Source organism: Taurulus bubalis (assembly GCF_910589615.1).
Source record: "Taurulus bubalis genome assembly, chromosome: 3".
In the NCBI taxonomy this organism is placed as follows: domain Eukaryota; kingdom Metazoa; phylum Chordata; class Actinopteri; order Perciformes; family Cottidae; genus Taurulus; species Taurulus bubalis.
The window spans coordinates 36,083,494-36,092,745 of NC_136591.1; the positions used below are offsets into that span (position 1 = coordinate 36,083,494).

The 9,252-nt window shown below is 37.7% G+C and overlaps 1 long non-coding RNA gene across 1 annotated transcript; it reads left to right on the forward strand.

Annotated features, from left to right (window-relative positions):
• Positions 1 to 2,572: 2,572 nt before the first annotated feature.
• Positions 2,573 to 3,071, forward strand: LOC306734883. Its single transcript, XR_013770978.1, has 3 exons — positions 2,573 to 2,591; positions 2,675 to 2,805; positions 2,896 to 3,071. It is a non-coding gene; the product is annotated as an uncharacterized lncRNA (long non-coding RNA).
• The last annotated feature ends 6,181 nt before the right edge of the window (positions 3,072 to 9,252 follow it).

The following is a 9,252-nucleotide window of genomic DNA, read 5'->3' on the forward strand; positions in this document are numbered from 1 at the left end:
TGACCCAAAGTCTTCAACTAAGTGGAGTGATGTCTTCGAATTGACAATGAGCTCAAAATGTGAGTGATTAATTCAAATAATGTATAATATATATATATATATATATATATATATATATATATATATATATATATATATATATATTGTATTATTATGAATATATTCTTATATAGTTTACTTATATACCCTAAAAAAAGTAATAATAAAACCTTGAAATCACTTCCCAACAGATAAACCTCAGACTGTCCTCACTGTGTCTCCATCATGGCTGAGTCCTGGAGACTCAGTAACTCTGACCTGCAGTGTTGAACATCCATCTGCAGGATGGAGGTTCTTCTGGTATCAGGCTGTTCCTCACTTAATAGAAAAGTCCTACAAACGTGTGCCGCTAACTAGCACCAATGGGACTCAACAGGATTCCTACATCATTCCTGGACCATCAAACACAACAGCATATGTGTGCAGAGCTGGAAGAGGAGATCCAGTGTTGTACTCTATGTTTAGCGAACCTAAGTTCACTTGGTCTGGAGGTCAGTATATTTTTGTATTCCTTTGTTGTTCTTAAAAAACATATTTATTTACCAAGGACAATTATATAAGCCCATGACCTCTCTACTCATGCTAGCATCACGTTTATTTCACAACCACTTCCCAGACAGAATGATGGCCAAATCATTCTGCATTATAGTTGATGTTTTTTAAAAAAGAGGAACTTGACACTTAATTATTATTTGTTTTGCCTTTACTCCATCCTTTACCTGGAGTGATGGCTCTAGCAGAGTTTGAGGGTGTACATGGTTAGTTACACTTTATAATTATCTCTAATTGTTTCAAAACTGAAGAGAATCTTTGAAATACTCAATCATTCTGTGTTTATCAAAAACTGTTAAATTAATTAAAACGTCCAGCTTTATAGAACAACACCAACAAAATAGTTTAATGTGATGTTGATATCTACCCTTTGATGTTACACCGCTGTAATGAGCTCACATGCTCTCCAGAAAGCAAATGAACACCTTTTAAGCACCATGGCACTTTTATTGGGTGAGGCGGACCGTTAACTTCTATTTTTGCTGTTTCAATCTTTATTTACTCTTAACCAGTAACATATATACTAATATTTACACATCTGAACACAAGTGTTGCCTTTATTATAACACAATAACTATTCAAATGGCCCTTGTGGTTGCAGAGATACACCCTTTTTAGTGTGGGTATGTTATTTCGAGCAGAATCCTAAAAAATACCTTGGTTTTTAAAATGTTAAAAGGACCACAAGCTGAAGGCTTATTTCCACTCCCCTTAATGTAAAATATCCTTTTACTTGGTTTGAGGTATAATCATGTGTTGTTGTTTTTTTCAGATTCTGACTCGACAGCGTCTCTCACATTGAACCCTGACAGAGTGCAACACTTCTCCTCTGAGTCTTTGTCACTGAGCTGTGAGGGGAACTCCAGGGAATGGAGAGTGATGAGGCTTAGTGAAACGGGCATCCTGTCAGCCTGTTACGACTGGGGAACAATGACTGGATCCACATGCAACATCCACACCTTACAATACACTGATGCAGTGTACTGGTGTGAGTCCGGATCAGAAAAGTTCAGCAACGCTGTCAACGTCACTGTCCACTGTATGTTTACACGGTTCTGCAAGGTTTTTCTTTGTGATTTCATTGCATTTCATGGTGGAAAGTTACCAAAATGCTACAGAAGCACTTATTCATCATAGAGAATTAAGGGTTTTGGGATATTCCCTTCAATAACATTCATTAAAATATATATTTTAACTTAATGACTGCTCTCAAACCCTTTACTGGTGTCAACATACAACTTTCTGATCAAAAATAAAGAAGCACAGGCTTTGAAGTCACTCAAAAGGCTCACTGTGAAATCAGTAATTTGACGTCTTACAGCTATATTTAAATAATACCGTTTCTGTCTGCAGTGTCCAGGACTGAAATGACTTTGGTTATTGTGCCGCTGCTCATTGGCGTCCTCACTGGAGCTGCATTGATTATTATCCTGCTCTCGCTTTATCGCTTCATAAAGTCCAAGGGTGAGAAAGACATTCTTATGTCATAACTCTAAAGGGAAGTACCCTAATAATACAAGATTAATGACAATAAATGTCTTGTTTTACAGATCCATGCACTGAAAGGTTGGTGCATCAGTCTTTTCTACCACTTTGAACCTCACAGCAATACTGTTCATGCTTCCTGCTAAATGTACAACAATTCCCACATGTGTTAGACTCCCACAACCTCAGAGTGCCCGTCAGGATGAATGTGTCAACCAGGATGAAACTCCAGAGCACATATACACCTCTCCTCTTGAAGGTCAGCCTTCCTGAATACTTTCACGACTGGGTTTAATATCACTGCTGGTTTGTAATGCAGCGGTCTAAAAAGACTGGTCCTTATTTTTCAAGGCTATTAGACCAAGATCACTTTCCTGCAGCATTTCCTCTGCTGCAGGCTGACACTGAACTTGAATATAAGTCGTTATATCTCAGTGACTAATGTGACTTTGTCTTGATTTTAGGTGATACTTCCATCTACCACTCAATCGGCGGTTGCAAAGACACTGGGAATGGTACGAAGGCTTTTTATGTGAACAATAAGGGAACAATTGTTTTCAAAGGGATTGGTTGATATTGAAAACATTCATATTTTTAGATGGACCAGCTGAAGAATTTGGCAATGATGCCACTTTTCACTCAATTCAGCTCAGCGGTCTTGAAAAAAGCAGTTAGCATGAAGATCCTGTGGAAACCTCAAACTACCGTAATGTGAACTTATAACAACAGGTACATTCACTGTATTAACTCTATAGCTATCTTTATAGTTCAGTATCCTTTTCAGCTTTCTCTTATTGTGACTTTATTCCATTGTTCCAGGTCCATAAAGAGAAGTGCATCATCAAGAAAACAAGTGAAGCACGGATGGCAACTTTACAAACTTTATATTTATGGCGTTTTTTGCAGTAGTACAACCGCTCTGTATAATATAATATAATATGGTTAAACGCATTGTTACCTGTTTCTTTTTTAAATAAGGCTTGATATCTCCTATTTGAAGGTCAAAGTAAATTATTATAATTACTCAGTACATTAAGATACATTTTTATGCTAAACAATCCTTTAAGTAGTAGTCTTTTTTTCATATTCTAGTTTGTTTATCAGAGTTTTCCTAAATAATATGAAGAATGAGGTTGGGTCGAGTCTTTCCAGACAGCTCATCAATGATCCTTTTACATAGGGACAACTTTTAAGTCGACATGAACCAATCCAAAAAAATCCTGTTTAAAATAGAAAATAATGAAGACAGTCTACCACTCCTTCAGAGGTATACCATTTAACAGAAACAACTCCACATTGACCTGGAATTAATTGACTTGAAGGCATGCAGGGAAATCTGACGGCATGATGTGGTAAAACTCTTCTTGCTCTAAGGTTAGACTCCTAATCTCTCTCTGTAGTGGCGGATAGATCCCTCTAGCAGGCGCCACAACCCTCTGAAATCCAAAACAGCCAGACACCAGAACCGTCTCTTCCATGCATGTCACCTGTCACTGTCAATATTAATCCTACACGTTGTATAGTATATTGACATGTATACATATACTCTGCATAATCATCCAGTCCATTTATATCCATTCAGAATTCATTTATTTGCATTAAGTTTACAATTTATAGAACGCTTGACTTATATATACATCTTTTTTTCATTGGTGCTTTTTATATATATTCATATGATATTTATAATTAGCTACTGTATGTTTCACATATTTGGTTAAATAACACTCCTGTCTATTGTTCTGCTTTGTTGTCCCTGTTCCTAGCTGCTGTATATATTTCTGTGTATGTTGAGAACGATGCAAGAAAATAATAAAGACCCTTGTATGTGGTACATATACTTGGCTAATAAAAGTGACTCTGATTCAGTTTCTTTGGTAAAAACATATTCACATATGATTTTAATATTGCAGTCAGGAATACAGTCACCAGGGTTTATAGTGATTCAGCAATTCTAACATTTACCTTTGGTCAGCTGCCATTATTTTATAGTGTTGTGGTAAAATTATACTATTTCATTCATAAACAGCTGGCTGTAATTTTGCAAAGATCTCAATAATGGTCTCTTATTCAACTCTAATGTTACAGACTGCATGTTCGGCTCGCTGTACCATTTTCAGCCCTTCATTTGTTCTGCCCCTTAACTCACCACAGCAGCGTTTGATGAACCAGAAGAGGAAACGTATTGTTCCTCTGATCACAAAGATGGCTGCTGGTCAGCTCCGATACTTACGCTTCTTTACATCCACTGCTCTTCTGCTGGTCGTTTACCTGCTCCATGGTATGTAGGGCTCTGCTCGGCAAGGCGTTGCAGTTTTACTCTTATTAGAGATATTTGTTTGCCTGATGCACTCATGCATGACCTAAGCATTGCAAAGCTGCACGTCAGTCAAGCTGACAGTATTTCCTGGATGTCTGCATATCTTCGTTATTTTGTTTACAATTACTTGAAAGCTAAGTTGAACAAAGTTTAATTCTGTTTAATTATATTTAAAATATTCTATCCAATGCCTTATGTAAATTTCCTCTGTGTATAATTTGGCATTCTTTACCCACAGAAATCGTAATTTTTAAAATAACAGTTGTTTTATTTCTCTCTCTCTGTAAACATTGGTGACCATCGTCAGCCATAATGATGCTCACTCTGTTGTTGTCTGACGTGTTTCAGATGTGGAGACTTCCAGTTGTGAACGTAACATCCATAAAAAAGTTGGAGACACTGTGGAGTTGTCATCATGCTCATCAGCTGAAGGGGTCACCTCGGCACAGTGGAAATATGGAGGTTCAATGATTGCGAACAAAAATAAGAATGTTCCTGTAAAACCTCAGTTCACGGGCAGATTAGAGCTAAACCCCACAAGCTTTAATTTAACAGTGAGAAGACTGACTCTGCAAGATTCTGGTGATTTCAGTTTTATGCCAGAGGTGAATGAAATACAAAGGGTTACAGTCACCATCACTCTGCATGTTCATGGTAAGGACCAAGTAACCTAATAATTGTTCATAAATGATATATTATCAATATATTAGTTGATTCATAGAGAACAGATGGCAGAACAGTAGGCTTTCTGATTTTAGCTGTGTTTTCCGGGCTCTCTCGAGCCTGAAGTAATCAGTTGATGATAGTAAAGCTAATTGGATATAATGGGATGCACAAACGTGCCCATACAAAATACTGTGTCCCGTTCCCAAACTATGAATCTGAAAGGTTTCATCACAACACATAACTGTTTACCTTCATCATCAATAGTTTGTGAATATGTCACTATGACAAAGGCATACAGTCACCATCACTCTGCATGTTCATGGTAGGATTTCTCTGTTTTTGTCCAACTTAATCAGTAAATGCTTCAAAGTCATATTTGTTGATTTAAAAGCATTAAAGGGATGTCAGTGATTTATTCCCAAACAAAAAATCTGTCCAAACTGAAATGCCCCTGTGCTATTGTTTATTGTTAACACGACTTATTCCCTCTCTCTCTCTGTCGTCTGCCTCATTAGAGCCCATAACTAAACAGCCTGTCCCGACTTATAATTCCTCCTGGCACGCCTCAACCAACTCGTGTACAGTTTATCTGGAGTGCAGTGCGACCACTGGCAGCAGTGTCACCTACAGCTGGGCCGTGAGGAACGAAACCTTAAGGGGCTCCAGGCAGCTTTACAACATCACACCTCAGGACGGAGACACCATATTCACCTGCTCCATTTCCAATGTTGTCAGTGAGAAGTCGGCATCGGCAACAGTGAAGTGCAGCAGCGACCCACGAGAATCAAGTACGAGCAGAGAAAAGAACATTTTAGGTGCTTTGCTTATTGTTTTACTTGTCTTAATCTTTTGAGACATTCATGATATATTACAGAGTGACTGGACATATTTCTTTGTGGGGTACTCCCTAAATCTAGGGAGCTATACAATACAGTTCCTTTAAGCAACTTTTAACTGGTTATGAAACAATTCTTAATTTAATACTAATGCTCCTATATCACCTTCATAAGTAATACAACCATCAACGAGAAGAACCAGAACCAAAACTGAGTTGATTGTCAGACCCCTAATGAAAATAAATGTTTTCGACCCTGGTGCTCAGAAACACTACCACTTTCATCCACAACGACATACATCAACACAAAATAAAAGTTCATATTAACTTCTTATTTGTTATTTCAGCGTCCTACTTCTCAACTATCGTACCGTTGATTGTCGGCCCGGTTATTGGACTATTACTGTTTATTCTCCTGCTGCTTTCGCTGCTTTGCTACACAAAGTCAAAGGGTGAGATCTCCTCTTGATGATATTAAATGATTATCCACATTTTCATTTTTCATTTGCAATAAAAATAAAACATGTAACTCTTTTATTTTGCACAGGTCTTTGTTGTAACAGGTGAGGAAACTCTTCTCTTTTACAAGTTAACAGCAGGAATATACAATTTGTTCATTTAAAAAAAAAAAATCTTACTTTTATTAGTTTTTGTAAATTACTGCTATATATGTTTAACATTTCAGGGTTGCCCAGTCTCAAACAGTCAACCCAGATGAATCTCAACAGCAGGTGTACTCCTCTCTTCTCCATGGTCAGTTTACACTCACTCCTGTTTGCTTTCACAACTTTTTAAACACAATAAGGCTCATAAACCAAAAGACAGTTTTTTAGGACCTCATATGATATCCATTTTGACCTCACCGTGATTATCTTTGACCCGTAGGTGACGACTGTGTCTATGACACTATGAGAGACTTTGATGATGCTGGAACAGGTACGGTTAAAAACTTGTATAAACATGGAGCTTTTGAACAACTCCTTGGTTAAAAGTCAAGTAAATCAAAACTTCTTCTTATTTCATTCTTACTTTTTACTTAAAATGAATGCAAAAAAAATCCTTGAAAAAAAGCATGCGACCAGATCAGAATATATTGATAGACAGTGTTTCAGAAATGAGTAAACAATTGGAATTGAGGGTACAAAATAGTGCCAACTAAAAGAAATGGGTCCACAGCTTTCTTCTAAACTGTAACATTTGGACACACTGTACACGCTGTGGTGTTAACACTGTCTAAATGTGGCAGCGTGTCTCAGCAACACTTCTCTCAAAGAGGAACTGAAGATGAATAAACTAATTGTGCTTCATATGACTTACTTATGAATGGCCTGTGATGCTTGTGTCTATGAATAAATATGAGGCACTGAAGAAGCTGTTTCACTATCTCACTTCATTTTTAATTTTCAGTTGTCCCCTCAGATTTGGCTCCGGGCTCATCAAAGAGAGGTCCGCCCTGAAAAAACCACAGAAGCACAGATGAAAACATGAACACCAGCATTCATGCTCAGGCAGTTTTACAGCATTTAGTTGTGCATTCATCTGTCTACTTTATCTCACAGAGGAACCCGTGGAGTAATGTTTATTTATCATCTTTTAAAGTTATTTGACAGTGTTACGAGCAGCAAGGAGTGTGTTTTAAAGGGATGCTGTCTATATTTTCTTTCACACCTTCTAGCCACTTGGTGGAGCAGTGTGGTTTTCCTTCCAGCTACTTGCTGCTTAGTGGTTCTTGTGGTCATATGTCATTGCAGAAGCATCAGCGAGTGCATGCATGATGCATAGCTTCATGCGAGAGCACATTTAATGTGTATTATCATTGCATAGGGTTTAGTGGACTATTAATATTTAAAATGTTTTATTAAAAATAGTTTTCTCTCCATTTATGCAAATTATTAAATACTATATTGTTATTGTTTGTACTGTAATCTTTTTCTTTCTTTTTAGGTTAATACCTGTTATAATTACATTGGTATTCTTTTTTACGTCCGCAAATAGTTTTATGTAAAAAAGATGTAGAGCAGCCCGAACTTAAAAAAAATATTTCAGAGTTTTTATAAAACGATGTCAGGGTTCAGGGTGTGTTGTTGAACATGTCCATGTTAGCGTGTCGTTATATCTTGGTTCTGTTTCTAAGATGACTCTCTGGTCAGAGTCCTTTTTACCGGCACTGTGTCACTTCTGCTTTCAAAAGAAATGTCAGCAAACATGGCCATGTTACACTTTGAGGATGTCACCAAGAACGTAGAAACAGACAACTTGAAAATGAATGTTGAATGTAAGTTCGTATGGTAGTTGACACATTTAATCCTCTGGAATATCGTGACAGAACAAATAAAATGACTAAAACTTCCTAATTATATTGGGCCCCTGTGTGTTTAACTCTGCTCTCGTCACAAATATCTGTAGGAATGTGATTGCACCATGTAATGTGTTTCTGAAGAGATACCAAACACTGCAAACACACTCGGAGAGTAAAGGTTTCGCATGAATCACTCACTGTAAAAACAATCAGAGCAGTTGTTAATGCCTATTTTGCATTAGCTTGAATGCAGTAGATGCTAAATGCTAACGTCAACATTGACAATGGTAACATGCTGGTGATGAGCAGGTGATCTTTACCCTGGATGTTGTCAACCTCGTGGTGGGGCTGGAAAGAAATGGGGGGTTTCAACACAGCTAGTATAGGCTCTGAGGTCCATGAATGTCTGTGCAACATTGTCTGGCAATCCAGTTGTTATTGTGATTGATCAGTCCGGACCAGAGTGGTAGACCGACTGATCAGACAACAAAACTGTAAAATCACAAATGATGGTAAATACATGCAAAATTGAAATGATGCAAGGTGTATATGTTTTTAAGTTGTAACTTGTGGATTTAATCAAAAATAAAAAAAACAGTGACAGGTGAGATTCCAGTGTCGACACAAACATCTGAGTGAATATAGTTGTATGAAGTGTCAAATGGCTGCTCTTTAGGTGTGTTCCCGCTTCTGTTTCGCTTCGTGGTTTTCACATCAAGGTTTAACTGTAAACATTCCACCGGCTTAAAGTTCATAGGAAATCAAGTTGGCTGCAGTGCAAAGACCACCTCTGCAGAAACACCATGCATTGCTACGTAGTTTGTGGCGAACCAGTAATCGCTCTCATTTTTAGGGGGGGGATGAAACGAGGGACCTGCAGTCTTTCACTGCCAGATGCTGAGATGCTCTGCAGTCGGTATCAATATGTTCCTTGTTTGCTCACTTGAGCCTAACGAATCCTTGGATTTTAGCATTTGAAATTGATCTGAAATATCGTCTTTCAATATTCATCTTATCATAATAAGACAATGCACCATGCAGGGACACACGTCCTCCTTT